The sequence below is a fragment of the Phyllobates terribilis genome, unplaced genomic scaffold (genome assembly GCF_046119375.1).
Source record: "Phyllobates terribilis strain yellow unplaced genomic scaffold, ASM4611937v1 Scaffold_4__5_contigs__length_816908805, whole genome shotgun sequence".
In the NCBI taxonomy this organism is placed as follows: Eukaryota; Metazoa; Chordata; class Amphibia; order Anura; family Dendrobatidae; genus Phyllobates; species Phyllobates terribilis.
Genome location: NW_027362764.1, coordinates 254,767,359 through 254,789,941, shown reverse-complemented (window position 1 = coordinate 254,789,941; position 22,583 = coordinate 254,767,359). Strand labels below are relative to the sequence as shown.

The window sequence follows — 22,583 nt, the reverse complement described above, 5'->3', positions numbered from 1 at the left end:
CTACATTTAGCGCTGTTCCCAAGCGCCAGTGCTGAACACTGCCCTCATCATGGTTCCCTGCCGGCGTTGTGATCAGCAACAGCAGGGACAATGATGAGGGTAGTAGTAGTCTGCTCACGGTGTCCCCATCTGTAAAAATAAGATAAAAATGAAATAATAAAATCCATATACTCACCTCTCCTAGATGTCCCCCACTGTAATCCATGCGACCGCTGCTGCAGAGGAGCCGGGCAGAATGAGCCGCTCCGGAGCTGCAGCTCAGGAGTGGTGTCCTGTCACTCACTGAGCGCCGCTCCGGAGCGGCTCATTCTCCCCAACTCCTCGGCAGCAGAAGTCACATGGATTACAGCGGGGGAGACCTAGAAGAGGTGAGTACATGGATTTTATTATTTATTCTTATTTTTACACTGGTGGACACTGGGGGAAGACTACTACTACCCTCATCATGGTCCCTGCTGGTGCTGATCGCAGCGCCGGCAGGGAACCATGATGAGGGCAGTGTTCAGCACCCGACACTTGGGAACAGCGCTAACTGTAGCGCTGATTCCCAGGCGCCGGTACTTGTCACATGGATGACACACGGGTGTCATCCGTGTGGTAAGTTTTGTGGACCGTGTATCCGCAAAAAAACTGACTTGTCTCCGCGTGGAGCACATGGACACATGGTCCGTGGAAGCACACTGATATGTGCACAGACCCATTGATTTTAATGGGGCTGCATGTGTCAGTGTCCCCGGTACGTGTGGAAAAGTGTACCGGAGACACTGACGTGTGAAAGAGTCCTTACACTCAGTTGTCAAATTACTCAGAACCTTTTTTGGGAAGAATGATAGAAGAACAGCACGACATGGAGTTATAAGAAAAGATGCTACAGAATTCTTATTTCATAGGGAATACAAATACGTTCAAAAAGTACATGTCGGGAGTGGTGACAGGTCCTCTTTAAAAAATCTGTAATATAATCCACTACCCAATAAATATGATGCAGATGTTTTATTATCAGAAAATCATACAATGGGTCTCTGCATTTTCATGGCTGAAATTCAGAAGTGAGTGCATCCTAGGCCAGCATTAGATGGTATTGCTTCATGTCAGGATATCCCAGCTGTAAATAAACAGGGGAAAATAAATGACAGACAAGCAGCAAACCACTACTATATCCTTCCCCAGAAACACTTTCACTATACAATAAATAGCCCTACTAACTTTTCCTTTATTACAAAACAAAATAAACTACAGGAGACATACCAGTCTAGAGCAACATGTGAAATATAGAGTATGGAGAGCACATATACAGCATCTGAAAGGATAAATCTGTACTTTGGTGCTCAGCGTTATGTAAATAGTTTATACCTCTGGCAGAAAAAGAACAGAGAATTCCCAGGAGATGTCACTGCAAACAGTAAGTATTAACAGCTGTGACATCAGAATGCGAGGGAAAGGATAAATCACACGGAACTTTTACACGTAGGTACTGACTTATTTCTCGTTTCGGTTCTATAAAGGAGACTAGATGTATACATATCAGATACAAGAGCAGTGAGGAAAGACAGACAATCTTCACAAAGTCTCAGCGCTGACTCTTGCAGTAAACCTTTTCCCACTTATATTTTAATGACCAGACCTCAGCATTAGAACTAATAAAAAAAAAACTTAGGAGCTAATTCATAAAACAGTTTGCGCCCAAAAATTGTTTCAAATGTTGAGACATTTTTCTGCAACTCGCAGCTTCAAAATTGTGTAACTTTTTAAAAAGTTATTGTAGCTTAGTGGCTGGGGGCATGGCTGAATGCAGACCATTAAATTCATCATAATTGATGCCATAAAAGTGACATTAATAAAGTCAGAAATATAATCCAGTCATTTCTGTGGCTGACACATGGCAGCTGAAAAATGTGCCAAATTCATTAAAGCAACACTCCAGACATTTTTTTTTATTTCACCATAAGAGTGATGCCACTAATTAAGTTCCCTGAACCTAGCAAAGTACTTAAGAGCCACCGTTGGTCTTCTCCATTCATCTACAGGTTGTTTCGATCCAGTGTTTGCTGGGCAAGCCAGAAGTCACTACTCGACGTAAGTCTATGATAGTCAGAACAAGACCAGAACGAGCCTCTCATAGACTTAGGGTACGCTCACACTAGCATATAAAATAATCGGTCCCATTCTCGTCTCATCCAGGAGAGTGGGATGTTTTTTTTCTCACTTGTCATTCGTATACAATTCGTTTTTTTACTCAGCAGCTATTAATCATTTTACAGAACCATTTACAGTTTCCCATCTTACAGAATTGTAATGTATCAGTAAATATCTGATGCCATCCTGATGGTCCCTATGACATCCAATTTTTTTCTCACACCCATCAGATTTCGGAGTGAAATTGCAGCATGCTGTGATTTTTTTCTCATGCCGAATACAGCTGAGAAAAATACACAGATCTGCTCTGCCTCACTGAATAACATTGGTCCGAGTGCAATCCCTTTTTTTCTTGCATTGCACTTGTCCGATTTATACGCTAGTGGGAGTGAGCCCTTACACCGAGAGCTTGTGCCCGTTACCTCTCACTTCGTTCAGTCAGAAGCTGCGGTCACAAGATGGTGGCACAGGACCGACGCGGCGCCAGGAAGAGCAGAAGACGGCGGCTGCTCAGTATATTACTAGAACTTAGATTAGTGCCACCACTCCAGTGCTGAAATGAAAAAACATGCCAGACTTGTGATTTAAGAGGCACATCTTACTTCAGTGCACCCTGGATCGAAACTGGCTTAGAGTTTTAATTAAGTCCCATGGCTTCTATGTAATATCATACACACATGTAATGAAAAACTATTAATAAAATCTCTGTCATAGCCTGCAACTTTTCGATGACTCCATGCCCAAACTTCCCGTTCTGTGTAGTGACACTGTAGTGTTATAAAAGGAGGAAAATGTAGTCATTTTGTAATGTGAAGCATGCTGCAGATTTATCAATGGACATAAGACATTTTCTGTGTGTTTTTTACTACTTTCTAGCTAGAAATGAGTGATAAACCTTAAATAAGTGCTTGGGGCATCTCTGAAGCCCTGTCTGTGTCTGTAAAATAAGCGCAGAAGCTTCATGAACATGATTCCATATTTCTATCGGCCTCATTAGATTTTGTGTTCACATTAACCTATAGGCCCTCATACACATTAGCTAGCTGTCAAGTGAAGGATCATTCGGCCGACAGCTTTCGCTCTTGACTGCGCCATACAGAGGAACTCTTGGCCGGACACTCCTCTGTCCTCTATGAGAAAGCTGCCGCCAGGACAGCTCTGGCAGCGGCTTCTCTCCAGGAAGGAAAAAAAGATCAGCCCTGTGTTCACATTAACCTATAGGCCCTCATACACATTAGTTAGCTGTCAAGTGAAGGATCATTCGGCCGACAGCTTTCGCTCTTGACTGCGCCATACAGAGGAACTCTTGGCCGGACACTCCTCTGTCCTCTATGAGAAAGCTGCCGCCAGGACAGCTCTGGCAGCGGCTTCTCTCCAGGAAGGAAAAAAAGATCAGCCCTGTGTTCACATTAACCTATAGGCCCTCATACACATTAGTTAGCTGTCAAGTGAAGGATCATTCGGCCGACAGCTTTCGCTCTTGACTGCGCCATACAGAGGAACTCTTGGCCGGACACTCCTCTGTCCTCTATGAGAAAGCTGCCGCCAGGACAGCTCTGGCAGCGGCTTCTCTCCAGGAAGGAAAAAAAGATCAGCCCTGAAATTCATCATGCCGGATTCTTCTCTCCCCTGACATCATCTCAGTTGGAGGCCCACATTCGATTATAAGCCAATCCTGTCGATATCAGCAGATTCGTGCTACATTAATCTGTGTAGAGAGGCTTTAATATTGTTATTTAAGCTAGTTACCCCATGAACATTGATAGAGATGGTTCATGTACGGCATTGCTGTACAGGAAGTGTTGTTATAGGGACACTGGAGCAGAAAAGCTCTAGGTCTTGTGTGAAAATGCTTTCCACATTTCCTAACGTATAGTGAAGACGTTTTAATTTGATGATTGTGGTAGTTCTGCTTTTTATATCCTACAGCCTTAACCTCTTTCAAGGCTGTTTTTGGTAAAAACCATGATTCAATAAACTGTGATTAATTCATGTTGAGCGCATTGATTGAAAGATGTAATTAAGTCCTGTTCTGTTTTATCATAACATCACAAATAACATCCCTTAATTGTGGCTGAAATCATGGAAATGAAATCCAGGTTTCTTCTGAAATTAACAGCTATACTTGGACTCATTTTAGCAATTATGTTGATGTATTTGGCTGCGCTAAACCTCTCTTAAACAAGACTTACAATGCTAACACATGTTCTCAAATAGTGAAATCATTTTATTATCCCCCAAAAATGGCCAGGATTAACTTGGTAATGTTTAAGAAGTTGTGTATATGATGAAAAATTAGATTATGTGAGCAATGGTTCACGGTTAATGAGAATGTAATATAGATTTTTGGAGTCTGAACCTTTTTCATGGAGTTTTAAACTTTGTGTCTATGTATGACAATGCTTTAAAATTTTTATAGCTATTTTTATGAAATGTGATATCCCATGCATGCTCCAAAAACTTCCCTTTTATTTGTTATCATTTATCCTTCTAAAACCCATTGCCAAATTGTATCAAACATTATTCTTGGATCTGGCCCACGCTACAATTAGATCATGCATATGGAGAATTATACAGTAGGATCCCACCAAGGTCTTAAACAAATATATAATATCCCAGACCACCAGATCATTAATGATGAGCTTGTTATCAAATTCAACCCCAACAACTTACCTGGGCTCCTATAATAACAGTTATTTCATCATATATTTTACTACTACACATTGCTTGATTTAAGTTAGGTTCACACATCAAGTATTTGGTTCAGATTACCATATATGCGCAAATATTCTACATGTAAAATCTACAGCATTTTACAATACCAACAAAGTGTATGAGTTTTAACTAATGATATATTCACACGTTTCAGTTTTGCTGCGGAAAGTTATGGACTTGTCCTATTCTTCAAAGACAACCCACTCAGAAGAATCAGAACCAAATTTAATTCACAGAAATTTATGCAGCAAAATTAGTAACATTGGAATTCACCCTCTTATCCACATGCTGAGTTGTTTTTGTGTGCAATCCGAATGGATATTGATTTTTGTCACATTTTTAAGTCTGCAGCATTTTAATTCTTTGCACACTATCTGTTTGGATTTTACTCGTTAGAATGGAAAGGTTAAAATCTGCATCAAATCTGCAATGAGAACCACAGTCAAATCTGATTTCAAGGGTGTGTGCACAAAATAAGTACAGTGCGGGCCAAAAGTATTGGCACCCCTGCAATTCTGTCACATAATACTCAGTTTCTTCCTGAAAATGATTGCAATCACAAATTCTTTGGTATTATTGTCTTCATTTAATTTGTCTTCAATGAAAAAAAACACAAAAAGAATTGTCCTAAAGCCAAATTGGATATAATTCCACACCAAACCTAAAAAAGGGGGTGGACAAAAGTATTGGCACCCTTTGAAAAATCATGTGATGCTTCTCTAATTCGTGTAATTAACAGCACCTGTAACTTACCTGTGGCACCTAACAGGTGTTGGCAATAACTAAATCACACTTGCAGCCAGTTAATATGGATTAAAGTTGACTCAACCTCTGTCCTGTGTCCTTGTGTGTACCACATTGAGCATGGAGAAAAGAAAGAAGACCAAAGAACTGTCTGAGGACTTGAGAAACCAAATTGTGAGAAAGCATGAGCAATCTCAAGGCTACAAGTCCATCTCCAAAGACCTGAATGTTCCTGTGTCTTCCGTGCGCAGTGTCATCAAGAAGTTTAAAGCCCATGGCACTGTGGCTAACCTCCCTAGATGTGGACGGAAAAGAAAAATTGACGAGAGATTTCAACGCAAGATTGTGCGGATGGTGGATAAAGAACCTCGACTAACATCCAAACAAGTTCAAGCTGCCCTGTAGTCCGAGGGTACAACAGTGTCAACCCGTACTATCCGTCGACGTCTGAATGAAAAGGGACTGTAAGGTAGGATACCGAGGAAGACCCCATTTCTTACCCCAAGACATAAAAAAGCCAGGCTGGAGTTTGCCAAAACTTACCTGAGAAAGCCTAAAACGTTTTGGAAGAATGTTCTCTGGTCAGATGAGACAAAAGTAGAGCTTTTTGGGAAAAAGCATCAACATAGAGTGTACAGGAAAAAAAAAGAGGCATTCAAAGAAAAGAACACGGTCCCTACAGTCAAACATGGCGGAGGTTCCCTGATGTTTTGGGGGGTTGCTTTGCTGCCTCTGGCACTGGACTGCTTGACCGTGTGCATGGCATTATGAAGTCTGAAGACTACCAACAAATTTTGCAGCATAATGTAGGGCCCAGTGTGAGAAAGCTGGGTCTCCCTCAGAGGTCATGGGTCTTCCAGCAGGACAATGACCCAAAAAACACTTCCAAAAGCACTATAAAATGGTTTTAGAGAAAGCACTGGAGACTTCAAAGGTGGCCAGCAATGAGTCCAGACCTAGAACCCATAGAACACCTGTGGAGAGATCTCAAAATGGCAGTTTGGAGAAGGCACCCTTCAAATATCAGGGACCTGGAGCAGTTTGCCAAAGAAGAATGGTCTACAATTCCAGCAGAGCATTGTAAGAAACTCATTGATGGTTGCCGGAAGCGGTTGGTCGCAGTTATTTTGGCTAAAGGTTGTGCAACCAAGTATTAGGCTGAGGGTGCCAATACTTTTGTCCTGCCCTTTTTTGGAGTTTTGTGTGAAATGATCAATGATTTGATTTTTGCTTCATTCTCTTTTGTGTTTTTTCCTTGCAAGCAAATTAAATGAAGAGAATAATACCAAAGAATTTGTGATTGCAATCATTTTCAGGAAGAAACTGAGTATTATCTGACAGAATTGCAGGGGTGCCAATACTTTTGGCCAGCACTGTATATGCAGCAGACATTTCTACACAAAAACGTGTCTCTTGGCAGGATGAAGGCTGCATAAAATATGTATATTTTTGCAAGCGTTTTTCCCATTCATGTGAATGAGTGAAAAACGCAGCTAAGACACTGAAAGAATTGACATGTTTCAGGCATGAAATTGCTTCAAATCCTCAAGGAAAAAATAAGCATCATGTCTATGAGATTTCAGAAATCTCATTAGATTTGCAGGGACAGTAAAACGTTGCGTTTTTTTAACTGTCAAAATTTGCAGGAAAAAAACACACCAAAAATGCAAAGAGCAAACAAATACAGATGAGCGAACCCGAACTTAAAAGTTTGGGGGTTCGTAACGAACAGTTAGCGTCTGGCGCTAAACACTGACTTCTCGCGGAACTCCATAGCAATGTTTAGAGTTCCGGGGGAAGTTCGTTGCAGAGAGATTTTTTTCCAAATCCAAATTTCGGGCCTCCATTGTTTTCAATAGGGTTCGGGCTCTGGTTCAAGTTCGGGTACAGTTCTAGTACCCAAACTGAACTTTGGACTAAAGTTCGGGTCAGGTACCAGAACCGACAAATCTGCTCATCCCTACAAACAAGCCCTAACTCTGCTGAAGAAAAATCCGCACTAAGTCCATAACTGGTGAACCCACTGTGATCAAGGCTATGAGTTAGCACGATTGCAAGGTCAGTAAAATAATGTTCATAATGTATTCTGAAAGTTTCATACTTTTCACTTTTATCTAAAATTGCTACGTGGCCTGCATCATAAGTGATTTGGAAAAACTTCCGGCTAGGTATGCACAGTGTACCAGACAAAAGACCAGAAGATAAATGTTTCCTGGCAGGCGCCATTCTGTTCTGTGGCACCTGTATCGGTTGTCCTCTCAAGGTGGAACTCCGTGTGGCTCATTTACTAATAGTAAAATTGTCTTTGTTGTCCATAGCAACCAATCTGTGGTCAGCTTTCGTTTTTAAAACAGCTCCAGAACTAGGTCTGAGTTTTCTGAATGAATGAGAGTTGGAACTTAGCATTAGGCTATGTGCCCACGATGCAGAAATGCTCCGGATTTTTTCCTGAGCGTTTCGGCATCTCCCTGGTAGAAAAAACGCATGCGGATTGTACATGCGGATTGTACATGCGTTTTTCCTGCCAGGGACATGCGGATGTGAAGCGTTCTTCACATGCATTTCCGCATGCGGGTTGAGAAGCACTTTCCAAGCGATTTTAGCATCACCTGGAAAGTGCTTGACAACTTGGTCACACTATATAAATCCATGCAAAAGGCATGGATTTATATACTGTGACCTTAAAATAATGGTAAAAAATAAATCTATACTTACCTTGCGATGGCCCCCAGAGTCTTTATTCAATCCGTTCTGGCTTTCCGGCAGCACGCGGTACACTGAAGGACCTGCCGTCACATGACTAAATGATGTCATGGCAGGTCCTTCAGTCCACCGCGATCTGCCGGCAAGCAAAGACAAGCGCACCGCGGGCCATCAGAAGGTAAATATAATATTTGTTTTTTATTTTATTCTTTTGTTTACAGGTTCTATGGTACCCGGGTCCGGAGGAGAGTCTCCTGTCCTCCACACCTGGGTACCATCCGCACATTGAAACGCATGGATTCCGCATGTACAGATCCAGTGATGCGGATTACATGTGTTCCAATGCAAGTCAATGGCGACGAAAACGCAGCACTTCCTCAAAATAATTGGTAGTGCTGCGTTTTTTTCCGCAATGATAATCCGCAGCGGAAATTTCCGCAGCATGTGCACAGCACATGCGGATTATCATTGGGGAACAGGGCAGGCCTTCTACCATGCGTTTTTTAAGCGTTTCTGCAGCGGAATTGCCGCTGTGGAACCGCTTAAAAAATGCATCGTGGGCACATAGCCTTAGAGTTTGCCATCGCTTCCTAATTGGTAGGTGTTCAACTGGCCTCCGTCAATCCTTAGTGCTATGGCTCCTTGTGGCCACTCTGCAAGAAAATACAACCCTGAAAAGGACTGTGTTGCTGTTCGCAGCACAGCAGGTCCATGTGAGCTCAACTGTGACATCAGTCCCTTCTTTAATGTTTTAATTTGCGTTACACCTTTAAAAGCCAGGCCAATAACTTTAGGCAACACGGGAAAATCAATCTAATTATATTTCGAGTTCTTGGTATGTTCCAAAGTGGTCATTTTTTTGTGCAGATATAATCCATTGTTTTCAATTACTTTATAAATTGACCATTACCATGCAAATCTGTTTAACCCCTTCCCTCCTGAGCGATTTTTTTTATCTTTGATCGTTCGTTTTTCTTCCCCTTTTTCCAAGAGCCATAACTTTTTTCTTTGACATAGCTGTCTAAGGCTAATTTTTTTAGGAGGGTGAGAAGTAGTTTTAAATGCTACTACTTATTTTACCATTCAGAACACTGAAAAATGGGAACAAAATTGGTGAAAAAAATGCAATTTCCAAATTGTTGCTTGGGTTATGTTTTTACTGTGCTCATTGTGTATTAAAAAACACCTGGAAATATTTTAATCCAGGTCAGTATGATTGCAGTGATTATAAAATGACAATTTTCTTTTTAAGTGGTTAAAAAATTCATAATAAAAAAATATGTTTTTTTGTCGCCATTTTACAAGACTTTTTTTTTCATTTTTATTTTTTCATTGATGGAACTGTGTGATGGCTTTGCATGGGGAGCTGACAGCTTTAATAATAATTTGGAAAACATACAATGCTTGATTTTTCTGCTCTTTACAGCATTTACTGTATGGGTTAATTAATTTTATATGCTGATTGACTGGACTTTCACAAACGCAATGATACTGATTATGTTTATTTTCTGTTTCTTTATTTGAAATGGTGGAAAAGTAAGGTACTTCAATTTTTTATACTTTTTTTTAATTTCTTTACATTTTTAATTATATATATATCTTTTTTTTCTTATTATTATTATTATAATTTTTTTTTTTTTGTTATTTTATTTCTTAAACTCCCTTTGGGAACTTGAACCTGCCATCCTTCGATTGCTTGAACTATATACTGCAATAACACAGTATTTTATTATATACTGTAAATCATGGTCTCCTTTAAAGTTCAGCCTGTGGCAAGGCTTCACAGGATCAAAAATGGCAACCATGGGTCTTTCAGCAGGCCCTCAGCTCCATGGTAACCCAATGGCATCCCATGATCGTGTCACAGGGGGCCAATAGGAGTACTTGCAACTGTTCAATTAAAAAGCTCAGAGACAGTTAAACAGCAGCGATTGGAACTAGCTCAGTTCACTGCTGTTTGAGTTACATGCCAGCAGTGTAACCCAGCCAGTATAAGCCACGTACGCAGCAAGCATAGCGCCTAAGGTCACGTTCACACATTCAGTATTTGGTCAGTATTATACATCAGTATTTATAAGCCAAATTAAGGAGTGGAACAATCATAGGAAAAGTATAATAGAAACATGTCACCACTTCTGGATTTATCACCCACTCCTGGTTTTGGATTACAAACACTGATGTAAAATACTGACCAAATACTGAACGTATGAACGTGGCCTAAGGCTCTCCATACATGCAGACTCCATAGGGTATAAGAGACTTTATTGTTATGGTAAAGATACAGATAACCTAGAGATAAAGATTATAATATTTATAACATATCATGAAAAACCTGCTCGTGAAAACATTATGTGATATTAATAGTGTGCACTTAGTCTGGGGCAAATGGGCAATTAATCATGTGCACCATTCTTTCTGGCACATATGTTGTCAGGCAAGTTTGTTCATCACTCGAGAAAACACATATATGGTAGATTAAAAAAAATGGAATTAATTTATTCTAAACTTTAGCAAAATATAATATGTAACATTACTGCAGTTTGTAAAATCTTAACCAATTAATCACAGAGTTCTTCATGAACCATCCTTCAACTTCACAACCTTTCATTCGAGAAAAACATCCGAAATCATTTCGACAATTTCCAAAACCAACTGGAAAAAAAAAAAGACAAAAGAATGCCTTCTACTGTCTAGTCATATAATATCCAGATGATGCAATTTTGATAACTACCTAGTAATGATGAGGAGGATTTGCTTAGCTTCCCTGTTCTGCAGACTTCTTCAAACTGACATGGAATTCCATCAGGCAAAGATTATGCTAAGAGTTTACCTCGTGCCCCACATCACACAGTTGCCTTTGAAAGAGGCAGATATAAACTTGACAGTGCACGCACTCCAGAATACAAATAGCTGAGGGATTTGCAATAGCAGTGAGAAGAAACTTCTCCAGCAATAATTCTGCCTGCTGTAAGTATAGCAGGCACTTCAGCTGGCCAAAGACAAAAGCTGCCTAATCTTGTTCTGCTGAACTGAATTGTTCAATAAGATTTTTAAGAGGATGTGTAGACAGGCTGCGCCAAGCCAAATTATTGACAGAAACATACTGTCCGCCATGGCAACAAGTGGGAGTCTATTGCAAAAATGTAAGCAAACAGCCCACTTCTCCGGCAGTAAGTGCCAAAAGATTTCGACAGCCAAACACAAGACAACTGTTACTGCTTGTCCAGGTTTTTCAGCAGACAGCTTTAGAGGCAAAGGCAACATCCGATCAGCTAAAATGTTCTTCCCAGATGAATGCTTCACAGTTTAAGAAAGACATTCCTTTTTTTTTTCCCTTCAGCATATTTCCTACTTTCCTACACACGTGCTTTTTGGAATGAATACATTGTGAAACTCTCAGAAGCACGGTGTGTTAAGTTTTCTCACTTTGTTCTCAAACCAAATTTCAGATGGAAATGATAGATTTTCTTAATTTAATTTACCTGAATTTTTCAAGCGTTTTGTGAACTTTTAAAACATAAAAACAACTAAAACAAGTATAAAAAACCACACATAAAAGTTACGTCTAAAGTTACTAACAATTCATACGTAAAACTTCAATGATCCTTATGGTCCTTGGCATAGCCCTAAATTTCCTTAAAGCAGCATCAAAGCAATACCAATGTGCTAACACTATAGTTATAGTAAAGGTGTGTAATAAATGCATAATAATAATATTATTAATGATGTATATAGCATAGGCATGCTACAGGTTAGCATCAATACCTGTGGCTCCTAATATTATTTTACGATACTTGGAAACTGGTAAAGTCTAGACCAGAATAATAGAGAATACTCACAATCACAGGGAAAATCAGCGTGGCTCTCAGTACGGGTTAATTCTTTCAAAGACATGTCCTACTTGTGCAGATATGCAGTCCTTTCTCAGGCTCTACCCCTTTCTCTCTCTGCCCTATTAGATGAATTAAGAGTTTGGTACCATGCTAAATTTAACAAGCTCATTAGTATTCCTGGGGAGTTCCCGCTAGTGAACTCTCCCTCTTCAACAATACTTCCTTATTTTTTGGGGTCAGTCGGCTATCGTTAAATCAAACTAGTGCCCTTCAGTTTCAATGGCTTGGTTAGAGCAAGGTTTATTATTTTGGCTTAAGTTAAATCAATAATGGCTTTGTGTCCTTTTTTATTGCATTATTCTGTAGGAGGTCAACTGCAACATTTTGATGAAGGGTCAACAGCAACTTCAACTACAAGGCAAACTTGACAATCGTTGCTATGAAGCAACATTTTGACATTACCTTAGCTCGAGTTGCATGCATACCCTGCCGGTAGAGGGTCTGTGCAGGAATGCATATCATCATACAGAGGTAGGGGAATCTATTCTTTGCCAAATTTGCGACTGCACAGAGACTGCTCATTCACCTCTCCCCAGCCAGAGAGCTGCTCAGCTCAATTCACCCCACACAAAGGCTGAAGACCAGACCTCAATGGACCGAGTGAAACATGTTCAAAACTAGGCTCTCTATTGTGACTGAATTTCTTAACATCTTTTCAAAAAGCGGAGAATGCCTTGAGGCTAAAGGAAGAAACAGGCTAATGGTGAATTGGGAATACTGAGCAAATTTCAGAGCCCTTTCCTCCTAGCTTTTGAGGTTGAAAGCAAGCTCTTTCCTTTCAAGTTTCAAAGTCCTTTTTCCTCCCGCAGTGTCACAGAAGGATTTGAAAAGAAGGTAATTGTGCTCACACTCTCCCTGATCAGAGCTTACGTCCTATTTCTGGTATTTCGAAATACTTCTTGCAATAATGGTGCGTGTAGCTCAATCCCTTAGCCGTCCTGTACTCTGCAATTGCTCATTAAATGAACAATTGCTGGTATAAAATGCCTTTTATGTTCAGGGTCTGGATATAAGATAAGCATTCCAGTACTCTAAATTTGGTTTACTAAGGAAACTCGTCTCCATCATTAAATCACAACCACTGAAGTCAGTGTATGAGTCTATCCCAGAAAAGTAGCAGCTTGCCCATGCTTGCCAATGCAGCCACTGCATGTATGACACTGTGCAAATGGGAGAAGACATATCTACCACCAAGTGGTGCTCAGGGGCTCGGAAATATCTTTATAAATGGATATCTATCTAATTATTCTGTCTCAAAGTTTTATGCAACTGAAAGAAAAGTTTTGTTTACTGGACATGTTATAGCAATATGTTTTTTCAATTCAAGAATCAATGTGGAGAGTAAAAAGTACTGTTCATTATTTTTACCATGTCCAGAGCATGGGGAGACGATGCATTAGGCAATGATCTTTTGCCACCCCTCTCCTCCAGGCTGACAGCAGGGGCTTATCCACTCCTACAGACTGAAGGACCTGTCAACAAGTGCTTTGATACTTGGATTTTTATCTGTAGCAGCTCCTGGTACACCGGCACCAGAAGTTCTACAACTTACTAATGTGCTTCATCACAGGTTCCCAGTTTTCCTATCCCCTTCTGTCCTGGTTAGGCTGCTCCACTTTCAGCCATGTGCTCAACAGAGAACAGCATTTCCTGTGTCGACAGGTGACTAGTACTGTGTCAAGGAGGCTGGGTGACTGTCTCATGTCAATAGCTATGTCAGCCTTTCTTTATCTATGCATTGGCCATTACAGCTGGTTTAGTTAATTAAAAGAGCACTCAGCCAGCCCACTTCACACAGCGCATTGATGGCTTGCCGACACAAGAAGCTCTCACTCTTGTTAAACTCAGGACTAAAACCCAGGACCAACGGAGATATCTATATATACACTGTGTTCCAAATTATTATGCAAATAATATTTTCTCAGATTTTCCCAAATTACCTATATGAATTGCAGTCATTGTAATTTTCCAGTCAAATAACTATTAGAGTACAATTGAAAGGTTTTTGTACAAACTGCCTATGATAACAGTATATTTTTAAAAAAATAAAAAACTCAAACTGCACTCAAAATACATGTTCCAAATTATTATGCACAGCAGAGTTTTCAACCTTTTCATTTTAATAAAGAACAAAAAAATGGTCATTTTTGAAATTATAAGCATTAGCAGGTTATTACAAACTGAAATCAAACAGTTTTCAACTCAAAACTTTATTCTAGGTGATGTTACATTTGCACATAGGACCCCTTGTTCGAAAGGAGCTTCTGAACTCTCTCGTCCATTGAATTTGTCAGGTTTTGGATGGTTTCTGCTTTAATTGATTTGCATGAGGACAGAATACCCTCCCAGAGCTGTTGCTTAGATGTGAACTGCCTCCCGCCATCATAGACACTCTTTTGATGATGCTGCAGAGGTTCTCAATGGGGTGGACGTCAGGGGAGCATGGGTGCCACACCATAAGTTTGACCCCTTTTATGCCCATAGCAGCCAGAGATGCAGATGTGTTATGTGCAGCATGAGACGGGGCATTATCATGCATGAAATGATCTCGATGGTCCAGATGGATGGAGTGGAGGATGGCTGGTTGATGTACACCCCATGCAAACACGGCTACGGCGCTAACAAGGAGGAGGTGGAGTAATGTTTTGGGCTGGAATCATGGGGAGAGAGATTGTCGGCCCTTTTAGTATCCCTGAAGGGGTAAAGATGAACTCAATAATGTATGTTGAGTTTCTCAAACAGCACTTCCTTCCATGGTTCAAGTAGAAGAACCGTGCATTCCGCAGCAAGATCATTTTCATGCATGATAATGCCCCGTCTCATGCTGCACATAACACATCTGCATCTCTGGCTGCTATGGGCATAAAAGGGGACAAACTTATGGTGTGGCACCCATGCTCCCCTGACCTCAACCCCATTGAGAACCTCTGGAGCATCATCAAAAGGAGTGTCTATGATGGCGGGAGGCAGTTCACATCTAAGCAACAGCTCTGGGAGGGTATTCTGTCCTCATGCAAAACAATTAAAGCAGAAACCATCCAAAACCTGACAAATTCAATGGACGAGAGAGTTCAGGAGCTCCTTTCAATCAAGGGGTCCTATGTGCAAATGTAACATCACCTAGAATAAAATTTTGAGTTGAAAACTGTTTGATTTCAGTTTGTAATAACCTGCTAATGCTTATAATTTCAAAAATGACCATTTTTTTGTTCTTTATTAAAATGAAAAGGTTGAAAACTCTGCTGTGCATAATAATTTGGAACATGCATTTTGAGTGCAGTTTGAGTTTTGTTTTTTTTTTTAAATATACTGTTATCATAGGCAGTTTGTACAAAAACCTTTCAATTGTACTCTAATAGTCATTTGACTGGAAAATTACAATGACTGCAATTCATATAGGTAATTTGGGAAAATCTGAGAAAATATTATTTGCATAATAATTTGGAACACAGTGTACAGCTCTGGCAAAAATTAAGAGACCACTGCAAAATTTTCATTCTCTCTTGATTTTTCTCTTTATAGGTATATTTTTGAGTAAAATGTACATTGTTGTTTTCTTTTATAAACTACTGACATGTCTGCGAAATTCAAAGCTAAAAATTTTGTATTTATTTGCAGCAAATGAGAAATCGTCAAAATAATAAAAAAGAAGCAGTGCTTTCAGATCTCAAATAATGCAAAGAAAACAAGTTCTTATTCATTTACAAACAACAATACTCATGTTTTAACTCAGGAAGAGTTCAGAAATCAATATTTGGTGAAATAACCATGATTTTTAATCACAGCTTTCGTGCGTCTTGGCTGCTTTCCACCAGGCTTTCACACTGCTTTTTGGTGACCTTATGCCACTCCTGGCACAAAAATTTAAGCAGTTCTTCTTTGTTTGATGGCTTGTGACTATCCATCTTCGTCTTGATTACATTTCAGAGGTTTTCAATGGGGTTCAGGTCTGAAGATTGGGCTGGCCATGACAGGGTCTTGATGTGGTGCTCCTTCATCCACACATTGATTGACCTAGCTGTGTGGCATGGGGCATTGTCTTGCTGGAAAAAACAGTCCTCAGATTTGGGGAACATTGCCTGAGCAGATGGAAGCAAATGTTTTTCAAGGCTAACCTTGTATGTGGCTTGATTCATACGTCCTTCGCAAAGATTTACCTGCGCAATTCCAACCTTGCTGAAGCATCCCCAGATCATCACCGATCCTCCACCAAATTTCACAGTGGGTGCAAGACACTGTGGATTGTATGCCTCTCCAGGTCTCCATCTAACCATTAGATGACCAGGTGTTGGACAAAGCTGAAAATTAGACTCATCAGAGAAGATTACCTTACTCCAGTCCTCTATGGTCCAATCCTTATGGTCTTTGGCAAACTTCAGCCTGGCTCTCCTTTGCTTCTCATTGATGAAAGGCTTTTTTCTGGCTTTACATGACTTGAGGACTGCCTCTAGGAGCCTGTTACGAACTGTTCTTGTCGTGCACTTCACCACAGCTGCCATTTGCCATTCCTTTTGTAGGTCACTTGATGTCATCCTGCGGTTGCTGAGTGACATTCGAATGAGATGACGGTCATCCCGGTAAGTGGAGAGTCGCTTTCGCCCTCTGCCGGTCTGTAGCTTTGTTGTCCCCAATGTCTGCTGCTTGAGCTTGCTATAATGAACTGCCATCTTCGAAATTTTAAGGATGGAGGCAACATGACGCTCACTGTATCCCTCTGCTAGTAAAGCCAGAATTGAGCCCTTCTTTTCCTCACTCAAGACTTTTCTTTTCAACTCCTTTGGCATGGTTAAAAGTTATTTTTTCATTCAAATTACTTTTGGGCTATTACAGCACTTGTTTTGCCATCCAGCTTGTCCTATTGCAAGAGGATTGTGAAGACCACAGCAGTGTTTTTTATACTTTCCCTTGTTACATAAGATTTGGTTCAGGTGATCACCTAATCAGAAGCACATTGAGTAGAATGAGGTGTACTTTGGTTGGAATTCAACTGACACTGGAATGGAATGGCTGTCAGACATGTAGAGATGGGGATTTTTAGAAAACTGTGCAGTGGTCTCTTAATTTTTGCCAGAGCTGTATATATATGTATACATTTATATATATATACACTGCTCAAAAAAATAAAAGGAACACTTAAACAACAGAATATAACTCCAAGTAAATCAAACTTCTGTGAAATCAAACTGTCCACTTAGGAAGCAACACTGATTGACAATCAATTTCACATGCTGTTGTGCAAATGGAATAGACAATAGATGGAAATTATTGGCAATTATCAAGGCACACTCAATAAAGGAGTGGTTCTGCAGGTGGGGACCACAGACAACATCTCAGTACCAATGCTTTCTGGCTGATGTTTTGGTCACTTTTGAATGTTGGTTGTGCTTTCACACTCGTGGTAGCATGAGACGAACTCTACAACCCACAGAAGTTGCTCAGTTAGTGCATCTCATCCAGAATGGCACATCAATGCGAGCTGTAACAAGAGGGTTGCTGTGTCTGTCAGCGTAGTGTCCAGAGGCTGGAGGCGCTACCAGGAGACAGGCCAGTACACCAGGAGAGGTGGAGGGGGCTGTAGGAGGGCAACAATCCAGCAGCAGGACCGCTACCTCCACCTTTGTGCAAGGAGGAACAGAAGGAGCACTGCCAGAGCCCTGCAAAATGACCTCCAGCAGGCAACAAATGTGCATGTATCTGCACAAACGGTGAGAAACTGACTCCATGAGGGCCCGACGTCCACAGATGGGCCCTCATACCACCCTCATGGAGTCAGTTTCTCACCGTTTGTGAGTGTGCAAAGCAGTCATCAAAGCAAAAAGTGGCTACTTTGAAGAACCTAGAATATAAGACATATTTTCAGTTGTTTCACACTTTTTTGTTAAGTATATAATTTCACATGTGATAATTCATAGTTTTGATGCCTTCAGTGTGAATGTACAATTTTCATAGTCATAGTCATCGCTCTCCACGGCGTCTCCAGACTCTGTCATGTTTGTCACATGTGCTCAGTGTGAACCTGCTTTCATCTGTGAAGAGCACAGGGCGCCAGTGGCGACTTTGCCAATCCTGGTGTTCTGTGGCAAATGCCAAGCGTCCTGCACGGTGTTGGGCTGTGAGCACAACCACCATCTGTGGACATCGGGCCCTCATACCACCCTCATGGAGTCGGTTTCTAACCGTTTGTGCAGACAAATGCACATTTGTGGCCTGCTGGAGGTCATTTTGTAGGGCTCTGGCAGTGCTCCTCCTGTTCCTCCTTGCACAAAGGCGGAGGTAGCGATCATGCTGCTGGGTTGTTGCCCTCCTACAGCCCCCTCCACCTCTCCTGGTGCACTGGCCTCTCTCCTGGTAGCGCCTCCAGCCACTACGCTGACAGACACAGTAAACCTTCTTGCCAGAGCTCGCATTGATGTGCCATCCTGGATGAGCTACATTACCTGAGCAACTTCTGTGGGTTGTAGAGTCCGTCTCATGCTACCACGAGTGTGAAACCACAACCAACATTCAAAAGTGGCCAAAACATCAGCCAGAAAGCATTGGTACTGAGATGTGGTCTGTGGTCCCCAACTGCAGAACCACTCCTTTATTGAGGGTATCGTGATAATTGGCAATAATTTCCATCTATTGTCTATTCCATTTGCACAACAGCATGTGAAATTGATTGTCAATCAGTGTTGCTTCCTAAGTGAACAGTTTGATTTCACAGAAGTTTGATTTACTTGGAGTTATATTCTGTTGTTTAAGTGTTCCCTTTATTTTTTTGAGCAGTGCACACACACACACATATATATATATATATATATATATATATATATATACACATATATTTTTTTCCCCTTACTTGGAAAACCCCATTTAACCCCAAGTGAAGTTCAACAATAATACATTTCGTAACTTTACTCGCTTCCTATTATTAAGAAAAAGTTGTAATGCTTTGGTGAGAAGAACCCTTTTAAATAGTACCAAGTTATTTTACATACAAGTGAACAGTTTTCACAAAAAAGCAACATTGATACTGGTCCAACCTGAACACATTCAACAAGCTCTTCTGCCTAAGGAACCACGTCAAGGGTCTGCTGGATGTTATCCCGATTTATGAGTATTGGATATCTCTATTTTTGCTATTAGGAGTTCTGTGAGTTTGCCGATCATTGATTAATGAGATTATTGGGTCAGTGGCTTTTTCCTATATACCGGTATATCTTTTTATTTGCTATTTTAATCTTTAACATATATCTTCAGTGTGTTCTTGTTTGTAAAAAAAATAGCAATAGTGAGATATCTTTAAAAATGAATCATCTTAAAACCTATAAATATCAATGTCTTATAAAGAAACATTCACTTTGAACCTGGCTTTAGATACCACATTACATGTTATATTGATTAAAATGATGTAAGACTAGCGTTTCAGATGCAAAATCACATTAAAAAGGTTAAAGGCTAAAGATGTTCCCGTTACCATATAACATCTGTTAAAGGTAAGAACAACATTTTTAAAAGAGAATTTTTAGTGAATAAGGTTTTTTTTTTTTCCAATATTGTATTTTTACATTTATCAACACACCCATCTGTTCTTTCTGAAAGTAGCAGTTCTTCCTGCGCTAACATCTGGCTTCCATAAACTCTGGGCATAAACATCTCAGGTCTTTCCATGTCATGATTTCTTCAACTGATAACACTAAACTGATTTTATTTTGGATCAAATTCTGTGCACTATCTGAAATTACTGTAAAACATATCCAATTTTTTTAAAAATAGAATATAATTACATGAAAATGGCATCTGTAATTTTATACATTACTATTATAAAAACGATCTCGTACCTGTAATAATCCAATAATTCAAAGTGTACTATTCTTGATGTATTCCAATGTTCACTTGCTATCACCATAAGGCTGGGGCCAGACAAGCGTATGAAAAATATTCATGCATATTGTCATCCGCGGCCATCCATGTGTCTGTATTTTACATTCATGTGGCATCTGTATTTACACTTCAACATTTTAAAATGAACATGATCAAATAGCTTCCTAGGCTAATACTGGTAATGTATCCGTAAAAAACGGACGCTATGCAGATGAAGCGAATAGGATCCAATTTGTTTGCGCATTCATAAACGTATATGGTGTCAGCCGAGATGCGGATTTTTGCACAAGGACCAAGTGTCTGTATAAAAAAAATTATCATCTGGACTGCCAAATTAAATTACATTAGTCAGTGTGCTGACCCAATTTTTACTCAGACAGAACACATCTGTATAAAACACTCATGTGAATGAGCCCCAATACTGGAAATCTAAGTTTACTTTTATCAAGATTCTGTTGAAGAATATTCTACTATTGTTCCCTTCATCTGAATGAAACTTGTAGAAATCAACGTGTTTTCTACCAAATCAACCAAATTCAGACATATGGATTTTGTCACAGAAGTTTTTGCAACAAAATTTGCCACAAGTGAATCTACCCTTATTGTTATATGCAACAAACTAATAAAACTGAAATGTAATAGCTGCGTAAAATATTTGCAACATGCAAAGTGGGTAGAGCTCGGCAGAGAGGCGGTGTGGCCTCTTAAATAATTTGACACTTATTAAAGCACAACCTTCATCCTGACTAGCGTGCACACCAGAAGTCTTGATCAATCGGGGCCACAATATGAACTCCTTGACCATGAAGGAGAAATTGTGCAATTATGACCAATCTCCGGCTATCATTGCATCCAAGACAAAATCAGGACTCATCGCTGAAGAGAATTGCAGCTTCTAGTCTCCATCTGGAGACCAGGTGGGCAACGTCATGAAGATGCCTTCACGAGGGACGTCACACCAGCCCTTCCCTCGGGATTATGGTGTGGAGTGTCATAATGTATGGTAGCCAGACTCTCTAATCTTCATCTCAGGTACACTAACATCTCAGTGTTATATTGATTTGATGGTGGAACCAGCGGTACAGAAATTTCTTCAAGCTGTTCATCAGATATTTTTCAACAGGACAACACCGGGCCCCGTGTTGCTTGTGCTTCCGTGAGTCCAGCGTAGCCTAAATGTGCTATCATTGTCTGCAGGATCTCCGGACTTGTCTCCCATCGAGCACATCTGGGATCCCATTGGTCTGCAGCTGCAGTGAGCTTTTAGTAGCAGAGCTTGATGATTTGCATTCAGCATGGCAGAACATTTATCCATCCTGTGATTTCCATAAATCTACAATATTTCCTTCTTGGAGTTGAAATTTCAATGTTGACAAGTGTATTTATATTATAAGAGAAATATGGGAACAAACCAAGGAAATTGAAGGCTTCAGTCATAATATACAAAATATAGCTAGGAATATATCTCATGGAGAATTTATATATGAAGGTGCTCAGTGGCTACAACAATGTGAGCGCACGTTATCATCTGCATTGTGGCCGCAAGTCTTAGTGTGAATGCTAGTCTATTGACCCCATCAGGCATCATTCATCATAGATCCCTATAATACTAGTATAGTCATAAGCACATGGGTAGGACAGGAATTTTGACCATAACACTGACGCTAAAATATGCCCACATTACAGGCTTCTGACTGAGGTCTTACAAAAGTAAAAAGTGAGCATGCACATGTCCTACAGCACTATCTGACATCCTGTAGATTTCATGAATATGTTGATACCTAACAGGAGGTCTTCATTTCTGGACAGCTGTATGATGAGTAGTGTAGGTGTCCTTTTTTCTCTTTTTCATCAGTTTACATAGGGGCTTTGTTTAAGCATTTCACAGAGCTTCCATTAAGACTACTAGTCACCATTTATTTCCAGCAGCTAATTAACCACATCAAAAGGGGTTATCCAAAGTATAAATAAATAACATAGGAAGAAAGAAACATGTCCCGCAGGGTTTACAACATGCCATTCTTATCCATGCAGTTGTTCTTATCACTGAGTAACAGTTAGACTCATCATATAGGGTATTTCAAACCTACCGGGAAAATGGATGAGTCTAAGCCCTTCTGGGTCTAACTCTGCGAAAGTATGGAAATAACCACGGTGGCACAAAAAGGGTTAACGCAAGGGAGGCTGTTGGACTTTTTTTTTTTTTTACCTAGGACTAAAACCTGCTCAAGCTGCTTAAACCCGATAATTAGCTCTGCAATAAGCAGTTTAACTACAACAGTCAAGCGTGAAAACCCTTTTAAATACAGAATATTGGTTCATCTCGGCAAAATTCTGTGCGACTTGACCACTGGAATGTTGTAAATATGTCATTATATTCAATTTTTTCTGTCCTTATCTTAAGAGGAAAATGATGCATTAGCGTATATTTTGCATGCAAATTGTTTGACTCAAAAGATCACTAAACACAAAAGATGGATAAGTGACCTTCCCATGACTTGACAACTGTTGTTATACTTGGTGCTG

The 22,583-nt window shown here is 40.2% G+C and overlaps 1 protein-coding gene across 6 annotated transcripts in view; it reads right to left on the bottom strand.

The window, feature by feature from the left end:
* The window catches only part of GLI3 (GLI family zinc finger 3), a 289,124-nt gene that overhangs the window by 193,965 nt on the left and 72,576 nt on the right, over positions 1-22,583 (bottom strand). The window contains exon 1 of one of the 6 annotated variants that reach the window (XM_073678222.1): positions 12,138-12,254. The exons of the other annotated variants lie outside the window; for them this stretch is intronic. The gene's annotated coding sequence lies outside the window, so the exon portion shown is untranslated. Of the gene's footprint in view, positions 1-12,137; positions 12,255-22,583 lie in introns of those variants that run through there. 6 annotated transcript variants of the gene reach the window in all.